The 10,336-nt window shown below is 43.0% G+C and overlaps 1 protein-coding gene across 1 annotated transcript in view; it reads left to right on the forward strand.

Moving 5' to 3' along the window:
* The first annotated feature begins 827 nt into the window (after positions 1-827).
* Cdc42 (cell division cycle 42) overlaps positions 828-10,336 on the forward strand; it is a 39,984-nt gene continuing 30,475 nt past the window's right edge. The window contains exon 1 of the mRNA XM_027399757.2: positions 828-949. The gene's annotated coding sequence lies outside the window, so the exon portion shown is untranslated. The remainder of the gene's footprint in view (positions 950-10,336) is intronic.

Genomic DNA, 10,336 nt, shown 5'->3' on the forward strand with positions numbered 1-10,336 from the left:
CAAAACCCAGGGCAATATTCTATTCTCACTCCTTGACAGGCAGATTGTTTAGAGGCCCGTGGGCTTCAGAAAGCTGTGCACAACAAGTCTCTATTTCTCTTTGAGAAGCAAAAAAGGATGCAGGGTGTGGAGATGCATGCCTACAATCCCAGCACTTGGGAGGTGCAAGGATGAGGATCAGGAGTTCAAGGTCAACCTCTGCTACATAGTTGTGTTCAAAGCCAGCCTGGGCTACATGAGACCCTGTCTCAAACGTCATTAAAGAAAGGTACCCTGGTCATGGGGATGCACATCTTTAATCCCAGCACATAGGAAGCAGAGGCAAGCGGATCTCCAAGTTCCAGGCCAGCCTGGACCATATAGCAAGTTCCAGACAGCCAGGGCTATACACAGAAACCCTGTCTCAAAAAAACCAAGCCAAGCCAAACCAAACCAAACCAAACCAAAAAGACATCCCAGACATGGTGTTGAGTATCAGCACGCAGGAAGCAGAAGCAGGAGAATATGAGTTCTGGGACAGTCTGGTCTATATAGCCATTCTAGGACAGCAAGGGCTATATAATGACACCTTGTCTCAAAATAAAAAAATTAAAAATAAGATATATTTACAATGCTTTTCTTCACAAAGTTCCAAGGACAAAAACAAACTTTAGTGACAACACTGTGAACACTTCTGTTCATAGTTTTATTACGAATAAAAATCACTGGTAAAACGTGCAGAAAACCTGAGTATAGGAGGAACTCAGCCCGCGCGTGCGCGATACGGGCGGAGCCACTACCAAGCCACGCCCACCGCGGCCCGTTCCAGCCCCTTCTTCCTCTTTGTCCCGCCCACTTCCGCGGGCACCCAACCGTGCGTCCCCTGCGTGCTGACGTCAGGCGCGTGCCCCTGTCCGGCAGCCGAGGAGGCCCCGCGCAGTGCTGCCAACGCCCCGGCGGAGAAGCTGAGGTGAGTGCGGGGCCCGAGTAGCCTCCCCGCGGGAGTGTGTTGTGCATCGCCCGGTCCCTGTCGCGCGCCCCCGCCCTCCCTCGGTCCTCGAGGATGCTCGCGGTCGGGGGCATCCCGGTACCTGCGGGCCTCGAGGGGGGGGATTGCCGGGTTCGCGTGCGCCCGCGGGCCCGGGTTCTGAGGGGAACGAGGCGGGGTCGCGGAGAGATTTGGGGCCGGAATGGCGACGAGGCGCTGCCGGGGATGGCGGCGGCGGAGGGCGCATCCCGGCCGAGCTGTCAGTGGCGGCGGGAGAACCAGGCACACCCATCCCACCGGCTCCCCTCCCCCTCCGCCCGTCCGCCCTCCCGCCCGCCCGGGCTCCGCAGACTCCTGGACGGGGGCAGCGGACGTAGGGCCGGGTTCCGGGCCGGGGGCTGGGGGCCGGGGGCCGGGGGCCGCCGGCCGCCGTCTACGTTTTCGGTCTCGACTTCCTGCTTCCCGGGCTCCGCCGTGGACGCGTTGCTGCGGGCGGGCGGCGGGGGAGGGGAGCGGAACTGCGGCCGCAGGGCCGGGCCGGGGCCACGGTGACGGACCGGGCGGCTCTGCGCCTGCGCCCCTCGGCGGTCCCCAGCCCCGCGCTGTGTCCGTCCGCTCCTGCCCCGCGGCTCCCGGGGCTCCCGCGACTGGGCCGGCCTCCTTGCCTTCCGGGACCTGTCTAAGCACCTCCCGAAACCCCGCCTGGCCGCTTGCTCGGTTCCTCATTACTAGCAGGAAATTTTCTTTGTTGGTTTTTCTATTTTTTTTTTTTTAATTCCTCTTTCCTCCCCTTTAAGTCCCGTAGAAATGCAGTGTGGAAGATTACGTCATCTCAGCATAAGGGGTGAGAGTTTTAACTCCTACAAGTCAGGGCTCCACAAATTAAGATACATCTTGTGGCCTTAGTGGGTCACTCCACTCAGCACGTCGGTTCAGAGTCAGGTGGTGTGTTTTTTTTTTTTGTTGTTGTTGAAATCATGTTGCCTGCCTTGATGGCTGCCTGAGATGCATCTAAAATACGGAAAGGTTAAAAATCTTAGGCTTAGGTTATTTTTGGCCAGGGAATACACACTGTCTGCAGCCACTTAGGTAGGCATGAACTTTAAAGGTCCCCTTGGCTGTCTGTACTCGGTTGAACTTTCTTGTGGGAGCAATTCTTTGCCACACTGACCAATTGTGACTTAACCTGATGTAAGGAACCTAAATTTGGTGCATGGTGCTAAGGGTGAGCTAAAAAGAGAATTTAGTTGTATATCTGATTTGTCTTTGTTAGAATTGCAACTTAAAGTTGCATGCTTTAGTTTTACCATTAAAAATGGTTTTCGGATTTATTTTTTATTTTGAAACAGGGTCTCTATGTTTAGTTCTGGCTAGCCTTGACCTTAAAGGGACATTCCTTCCTTCTAAGTCTCTCTTTATAGGACTTATTTATGTTCTGTCATGGGAAACTGATAGAATAGTCCCTGCCGCCTAAGTGCTGGGATTACAGGCATGAACTACTTAAATTACCACCCTTGGTTTTAATTTTTAACCCCCAAAACTTGAGTAATATTTTTAGACTTGTATCACTAGAATTGTGTCCTTTGATTATAAAATGCAGCAGTGCTGAAGAACATTAACATTGCAGAGCAAATGAGGTCCACTTGTGTAATGCATCCTTTTAAGGGTGGCTCATGTTTGAGAAAGAATTTTCCCATTATTGCTCATTTGTATAGAAAATAGCATTGCTTGTTAAGAAACACCAGAGTGGTGTATTCAAATTGACTTTCTGTAGTTTGTAGGTATGGCGCTTGAATCTTCCAAAATACACTGTTAGTCTTTTTGTGACATAGGAGTATAACATTGGAGCATTTATTTACTACTGTATTTTTTAGCTTTCTATGTTTAAAAAGTTTATATGTGAGCCAATTTGTATTTATTTAAAAAGTTTGTGTGTGCACCAGTTTGTATTTTTTTCTTTTTAATTAAGTAATCTGGCTGGTGAGATGGTTCAGTGGATAAAAGCACTGGTCAGGCAGGTCTGACTACCTTAGTTGGATCCCCAGAACCCATGGTGGGAGGAGAGAATCCTGATTCCCAAAAGTTGTCATCTAGCTGGATTTATTTAGTGTTCCATACTTTCAATCTTAGGCAGAGGCAGGTGTATCTCTGAGTTTGAGGCCACCCTTGTCTACATAGAGAGTTCTAGAACATCAAGGACTAGAGAGACCCTGTCTTGAAAAAAGAAAAACAATAACTGTCCCAGATCTTCACATTTTGGCAGCATGCAAGCATGCATGTGTACACACTTAGAAATACACACAGTAATAATAAAAATAAGCAATTACTTTGAAGTTTTAGGTTTTAGACTAAGGCAAGGAAATAAGATTGGTAATTAACTGAGTATTAAAAAGGAGCTTTGAAAATATATACAGTAATTTGTTCAAGACCCAAAGGTGTCTTGTCTTCTGTTACATTCTCTTAAGATGTTTCATACAGTGACCAACCCCGTAGCTTAGTAAACACATTTCCCCTGTCCAGTATTCTAAGCAAGCCCATCAAGACTGAATCCTGAAGTTTACAAAATGTCAAAGTTTGTTTACTTAGGATTTCTTTTTTGCACTTGAAATAGTTTTTTAAAATGTTTTTATTCCTTCATACTTTCATACATGCATACAAAGTGTTTTATATTTTGATCATGTTCATCCCTATCTCCTTTCTCTACCACCTGATCCCTGTCCCCAATATGTTCCCCTCCCAACTCTGTGTCCTCTTTTGTGATCCACTGTGTCTAGTTAATGCTGCCCCACTTGTCATCTTATGATCTATGAAAGAAGCATTTTTATTTTTATGTGTATACTGATAAAAATAAAAAATACCCAAAAGCTATTAAATTTGGACAATTATGTACTTTGTCTTTTTTGGGAAGTAGCACTGATAGGGTTTGGAAGCACAGGTCAAATTATGCTTTGATTTATAGTACTACAATTTAAATGGAATTCTCTCATTTTAGTTGTTTTTTAAGAGTATAAGAAACATTTAATCATTTTAGGGTATAAGATCTCTTATAAAGGGGAACAGTTCATAGTGGGTGCATTTTTCTCCCATAAACAGCTCTCTGTCCCTCAGTGTTAAAGGGCTATTCTGTATTCCTATGATAGTGCCTTTTCAGTCTTTGCAAAATGTTTGCTGTCAGTTTCCCCTGATAGAACATAAATAAGTCCTGTGAATCCAGGGCTGTGACTTGGTATGGCCATCGTGTGTCCTTTTAATAAATATTTGCTAATTTGTGAGGGTTACCATTCTCACTGTTTTTCTGTGCATCCTATAGTCCTTCATGTTTCATTTGTTGAGATTACTTTATTTGCCTGGCCAGCCATATCCAAATCTGGACTCACTGAAACTATTGCTAAGTTCCTTGCTTGTCCTTGTCTGTCAGTTAAGTGCACTATCTGGGAATTAGGAACTCATCTGGTAATTATTCTCTTATTTTCCTAAAATGTATCCAAACTTAACCTCTGTTTCCTCATCTTCATGTATTTCTTTGTTGGCAAATAGTAGCTTATTTCTACTCCCTTCTTCCCCCTTGCAGTGTCAAGTTTCCTGTTCATGTGATGTTTTGCCCCTTCTGAGTTTCTACTTTTAGATGCTCATCTCTTCTGTCCAACATATTTTACTGAAGCATTTTTGTTAGTGCCATTCAGCTTTGTCTGTCACTGCTGGTGTCTTTAAGTTCATGGTGTTAGAGTTCTTCTCTCTGGTGTCAGAGTTCCTCTTCACTAGTTAGTTACCTTGGGACATTGGTCTTAGATGTTTATTCCATGAAGAAACTAAATGTTTTGTCATCTAAATGTGTTCTTCCCTTGCAGTTGAGAAAAATGAAACTGGTCAAGGTAGCACATTCTTACAGTCTTTTATTTTTATTTTATGTGCATTGGCATTTTGCCTGCATGTATGTCTGTGTGAGGGTGTCAGGTTACAGACAGTTGTGAGCTCCCATGTGGGTGCTGGGAATTGAAACCAGGTCCTCTGTAAGAGCAGTCGAACTACTGAGCCATCTCTCCAGCCTCATTCCTATAATCTTAACACTTGGGAAGTATAGGAGGATGTGGAAGAAGTTTAAGGCCAGCCTTGGTGACATGGAGTTCTAGGCCACTCTGAATTACATGAGATCATGACTCAACAACAACAACAACAACAACAAAAATCAGTTTTTAATTTTTAAAAATTAAGAGTCTCATTAAGTTATCAAGATTGGGCTTAAATTTACCATACTCTTTTTTTTTTTTTGGTGTTGTTTTTTTTGAGACAGGGTGTCTCTGTAGCTTTGGTGCCTGACCTGGAACTTCATCTATAGACCAGGCTAGCCTCGAACTCACAGAGGTCCACCTGTCTGCCTGCCAAGTGCTGGGATTAAAGGTGTGTACCACCAATGCCCAGCAAATTTGCCATAATCTTATCTCAGTTTCTTCAGTAGTTAGGATTACAGACCTGAGCTAGCAGACCCAGCAGGGTGGGGGGGAGGGAGAATGTGTATATTTGTGCATTTAGATTTGTTTTGTGTGAATGTGTTTTGTGTGCATCATGTGCATGCCTGGTGTCCACAAAGGTCAGAAGAGGTGGTTGGATTCCCTGGAACTAAAGTTAGGACTGGTTGTGGGTGCTGGGAACCAACCTGGGTCCTCTGCAAGGATAGAAGTGCTTTTAACAGCTGGGCCATATCTCCAGTTTGTTTTTAAATTTAATACCTAGTATTAGTTGTTAAGTTGCTGTGTTGGTGCACTGTCACAGGAAGAGAACCTCTGACTGTGTTGCTTTACTTAACACATCATTTTCTTGAGGCTCTTTTGTTTCCATCTGCTGCTTTAGTTTGCTGCTGTGTGTTCTGGAGATGCTGCTGTTTAGAGCACTTGGAAGCATAGACTTTGGAGCTAGACTGTCTGGGTTGAAATCATTGATCTGTCATTTATTAGCCATGTTCAATCTTAAGTCATGCTTTGTGACTTCAGTTTATCCTTTGAAAAATGAAGCTAGCAAGCCTAGCAGGTAATTTAGGCCTGTAATCCCAGCACTTAGACGAAGGGTTGGAAGATCAGGAGTTTAAGATCATAAACTTTAGGAGTTAGATGCCAGTCTGAGCTACATGAGACCTGTTTCAAATAAAAATCAAAATAAAAAATAAGGCTAGTAACAGCACCTGCCTCATAGTGTGGAAGATTGTATCAGTTGATGTTTATGAAATGTTGTAAGACTAGTCACCTGCAGGCAGAGCTGTGTAGGCTCTCACTATTAACTGCCTCTTAGGCCCCAACCCTTGACCTTAGAGGTTGTGTTTACTTCACACATAAATGTTTTTACAACCATCCAGTCCACAGACTAATCTCATGAATCCTAGAAAATTCCAGGTGGAGATTGTTATCTCCTTTACATTTTTATCTTTCCTACTGTCACAGAACCAAATAATCCCAGGGGCTGGTCCTGTGGACTAGGATAGTTATTATGTGGCCCAACATAAAGTCATAAGCATTGCTTAAAGTCTGTGTGTGTATATGTATGATTTAAAATTAAAATTTTGTGTTTGTGCACACTCATGCCACAGCTTATGTGAAGTTTAGAGGACAGCTTTGTTGAGTCTATTTTTACACCATTAACATGGGTTCTGGCTATTGAACTCAAATCATTAGGATTCCATAGTAGAAACGATTTTCCTCTGAACCATTTAGTCAGTGCCCTCCCTCCCTCCCTCCCTCCCTCCGTCCCTCCCTCCCTCCCTCCCTTCTTTCCTATTAAATTTTGAGCCATGGTCTCATGAATCCTAAGCAGGCCTTGAACTCATTGTGTGGTTAGGGATGACTTTGAACTTCTGGTTTTCTTGCTTCTACCTCCAAGTGCTAGGATTAGTGGCGTGCACTACTGTGATAGATTTTTGTGGAGGTTTGAGATCAGGGCTTCATGCATGTTGGGCAAGCACTCTGTTAACTGAGGTACATCCCTAGCACATAGCCCATTAAAAAAAAATAATGCTGATTATGGAGGCAGGCAAATCTTTGTGGGTGCTGCACACAACATACATGGTGCAGGCAAAACACATACATAACAAAGATAAATATAAAAACAATTTTAGGGAGTTAGGTTCCAACATGTGTCTGATTTAAAAGGAATTTAGGAGGCCGGGCGTTGGAGGCACATGCCTTTAATCCCAACACTCGGGAGGCAGAGGCAAGCGGATCTCTGCGAGTTCCAGGCCAGCCTGGTCTCCAGAGCGAGTGCCAGGATAGGCTCCAAAGCAACACAGAGAAACCCTGTCTCAAAAAAACAAAAAAACAACAACAAAAAAAGGAATTTAGGGACTGGGCAAATAGCTTAGTGAGTAAATCAAATGTGAGGAAAGCCAGTAGTCATAATATCCCACCTGTAATACAGCTTGAGAAGTCAAGAGAGATGGAATTCCCCAGAGCAAGTTGATTAGCAAGACTAATCATATTGGTGAGCTCAGTGTTTGACTGAGAGACCTTGCCTTAATGTGTAAAGGTGGAAGAGGGGTAGAGGATGATTCCCAGATAGCAACCTCAAGTGCCCGATACACATGAAACATACATATGCACATATGTACATACCACATACAGGAAACTGAGAAAGGGGAGCTAAGTATATGTTGATGGTTGAAAGGGAGGAAGGTAGAAATGAATTTGGGCTTTCCCACATAAGAAGGCATTTGTGCTGAGATTGACATTGTGCCAACATCAGGGAATCCCTCCTCCTGAGAACCCTCAGAGAACAGTGTTTTCCTCCCACATCAGTAAAGTTTGGGAAACAGTCTGTTAGTGACACATGCTCCTTCCTTCCATCCATAACAATGAAGTGTTCTGTGTGCTTCAGCTTTCTGTGTTTGGTCTGTTCGGCATCTGCATTTTTTGCACTGTTTTCCTATTCTCCCCTTTTTGTAGAGGCCTGTAGACGGCCTCATGTGTCTTCTAGCTCTTGTTCTTCACCCTTTATACTTTGGCTTTATCACCTTGAAAATTCCCATTATCCTTTGTTTGGGCAATAACATGATGTAGGTGTTCAGCACAGGATATATATATATGACTTTGATTTATCTGAGGGTGTGTTTTTTTTCCTGCTGTGTCTAATTTCTTTTTGAGTCTTTGTGCAGATAGTAATAGATTAGGAAACTAGAAGAGTATATTATAAAGAATTTATTTTGAGTCCAAAAAACAAGTTTTGACTTGATGCATATCTAAAATCACACTGTTTTACTAATTTAGGAGTGTCAATACTCTTTGAGTGCTTGCTTTGTGACAGTTACAGTTCCAAGAGTTGGTGTTAGACCAGTGACTAAAAAAAAAGACCAAGACAAATCTGTCAAAATTTACATGGGAGTTATAGATAAGGGTTTTGAGAAAATGAAGAGGTGACTAAGACTTGGTAGCATGTGCCTTTACCCACTGAGTCATCTCTTAGGCCCCAGTATGTCCTCCCTCTCTCCATCTCTTTTAAAAGGAGAGACAGAGGGTCTCATGTAGCTACCCAGGTGGACCTCAAGTTCACTCTATAGCCAAGTTTGAACTTGAACTTCTGACTTTGCTACCTCCACCTCCTGAGTGTATAGGGTTGTGTGGTGCACCAGGTTTGTGTGTACCAGGCAAGCACACTACCGTCTGACTGTTGTCTCGACCCTTAGTGTTTTTCTTTTTTCTTTTTTTTATCTGCAGCCTTTACCTGATATTTTGTGTTTTTTTTTTTAAATTACTTTTCTTCTCTTTTATTTTTATGTGTATGTGTATGTGTGAGCTTACATGCCCCACAGGCATGCAGGATCCTGTGGAGCAATAGAGAGCATCAGAGCCTCTGGAACTGGAGTTATGTGGGTGATCCACTATGTGGGGCCTAGGGATTGAACCTGGTTCCTCTGGAAGAGCATTCAATGCTCTTAACCCCTAAGCCATCTCTCTAGCCCCCCTGATAATTTTATCTAACTAGAGATTTGTTTATAGACTGTCTTCTGTATTTGCTAATGTTTTGAACACCTTTGACACTTGTTTATATGTAAAGTTTTAGCAATCTGAGAATAACAATTTAATAGTTTTGTTTAAAGCCAGTAAAGGTGATGTATTTTGAGCATTCTAGCATTATATAAAGAGTAGTGCATGTGTTCAGTAAGTTACTGAAGGTCTCTGAGGACAGTTTCTATCTTAGTATACTGCTATAATAGGCATTTAAATATCTTGCTGACTTTCATATTAATTAACAGAAGCCTATTACGATAGAGGTTGTTGTTCCTGGTAGATCAGATCTCTTAGTTGCTTAGATTTTATTTTGATACCTTTTTTTGTATTTTTTTTTTTTTTTTTTTTTTGGATACAGTTTCACTTCGTAGACCTGGTTGGCCTAGAACTTGCTGTGTAGCCCAGGCTGGCCTCAAACTCAACAGAGGTCTGCCTACCTTTGCTGGAATTAAAATCATGGTCAATTAATACCAAGCCTATGTTCCCATGTTGATATTTTTCACAGTTTAAGAATAGCATTTAATCTGTGGTGTATTGTTAATTTTGTGTTGTGTCAACTGTCTAGATCTTACAGTATTCTGTTGTGTGTGTGTGTGTGTTTAGCATAAGGGGTCATGTAAAGATGGCTTTGAATTTCTAACTCCTTTTCTTCATCTCTAGAATGCTGAGATTACAGGTGTGTGCCACTGTGCTGGGTTTATACCCTTCTAGGGATTGAGTTCAGAGCTCTGTGCATGCTAGATACTCTACCAACCACACCTTACCACCAGTCCCTTTGTCTCTTTTTTAAAAAAATAATTATTTTTCCAAAATTCAAGCCAGGTAGTGGTAGTGCCGGCAAATCTCTGTGAGTTCAAGACCAGCATGGTCTACAGAGTGAGTTCCAGGACAGGCTCTAAAGCTACATGGAGAAACTGTGTCTCAAAAAACAAACAAACAAACAAAACCCCAAAAAACAAAACAAAAAATTACAACGTGTATGAGTGTTTTGTCTTCATGTATGTCTGCACCATGCGTGTGCAGAGGCCAGAGGAGTGTGTCAGTTCCTCTGGAGCTGCAGTTACAGACTTTTGTGAACCTTCATATGGTTCAGGGCATCCAACCTGGGTCCTCTGGCGGAGCACCCAGTGCCCTTAACTGCTGAGCTCTCTCCAGGTGCACCCCTCCTTATTGTTTCTTGGTAAACTATTCTTCCTTTTGGAGAAATGATCTGAAGTCGAATTATTAAGAAAAGTGATATGAATATTTTTTTTATGGCTCTTAAGACATCTTTAGGGCTGGCCTTGCAGCTTGCTTTTTAAAATTTTATGTATTAAATCTAATGGCACTGCAGAGGTTTTTGAGGACTGCCATAAAAATATCACATACAGTTCTGGTGGCT

Source organism: Cricetulus griseus, chromosome 2 (assembly GCF_003668045.3).
Source record: "Cricetulus griseus strain 17A/GY chromosome 2, alternate assembly CriGri-PICRH-1.0, whole genome shotgun sequence".
Taxonomy (NCBI): domain Eukaryota; kingdom Metazoa; phylum Chordata; class Mammalia; order Rodentia; family Cricetidae; genus Cricetulus; species Cricetulus griseus.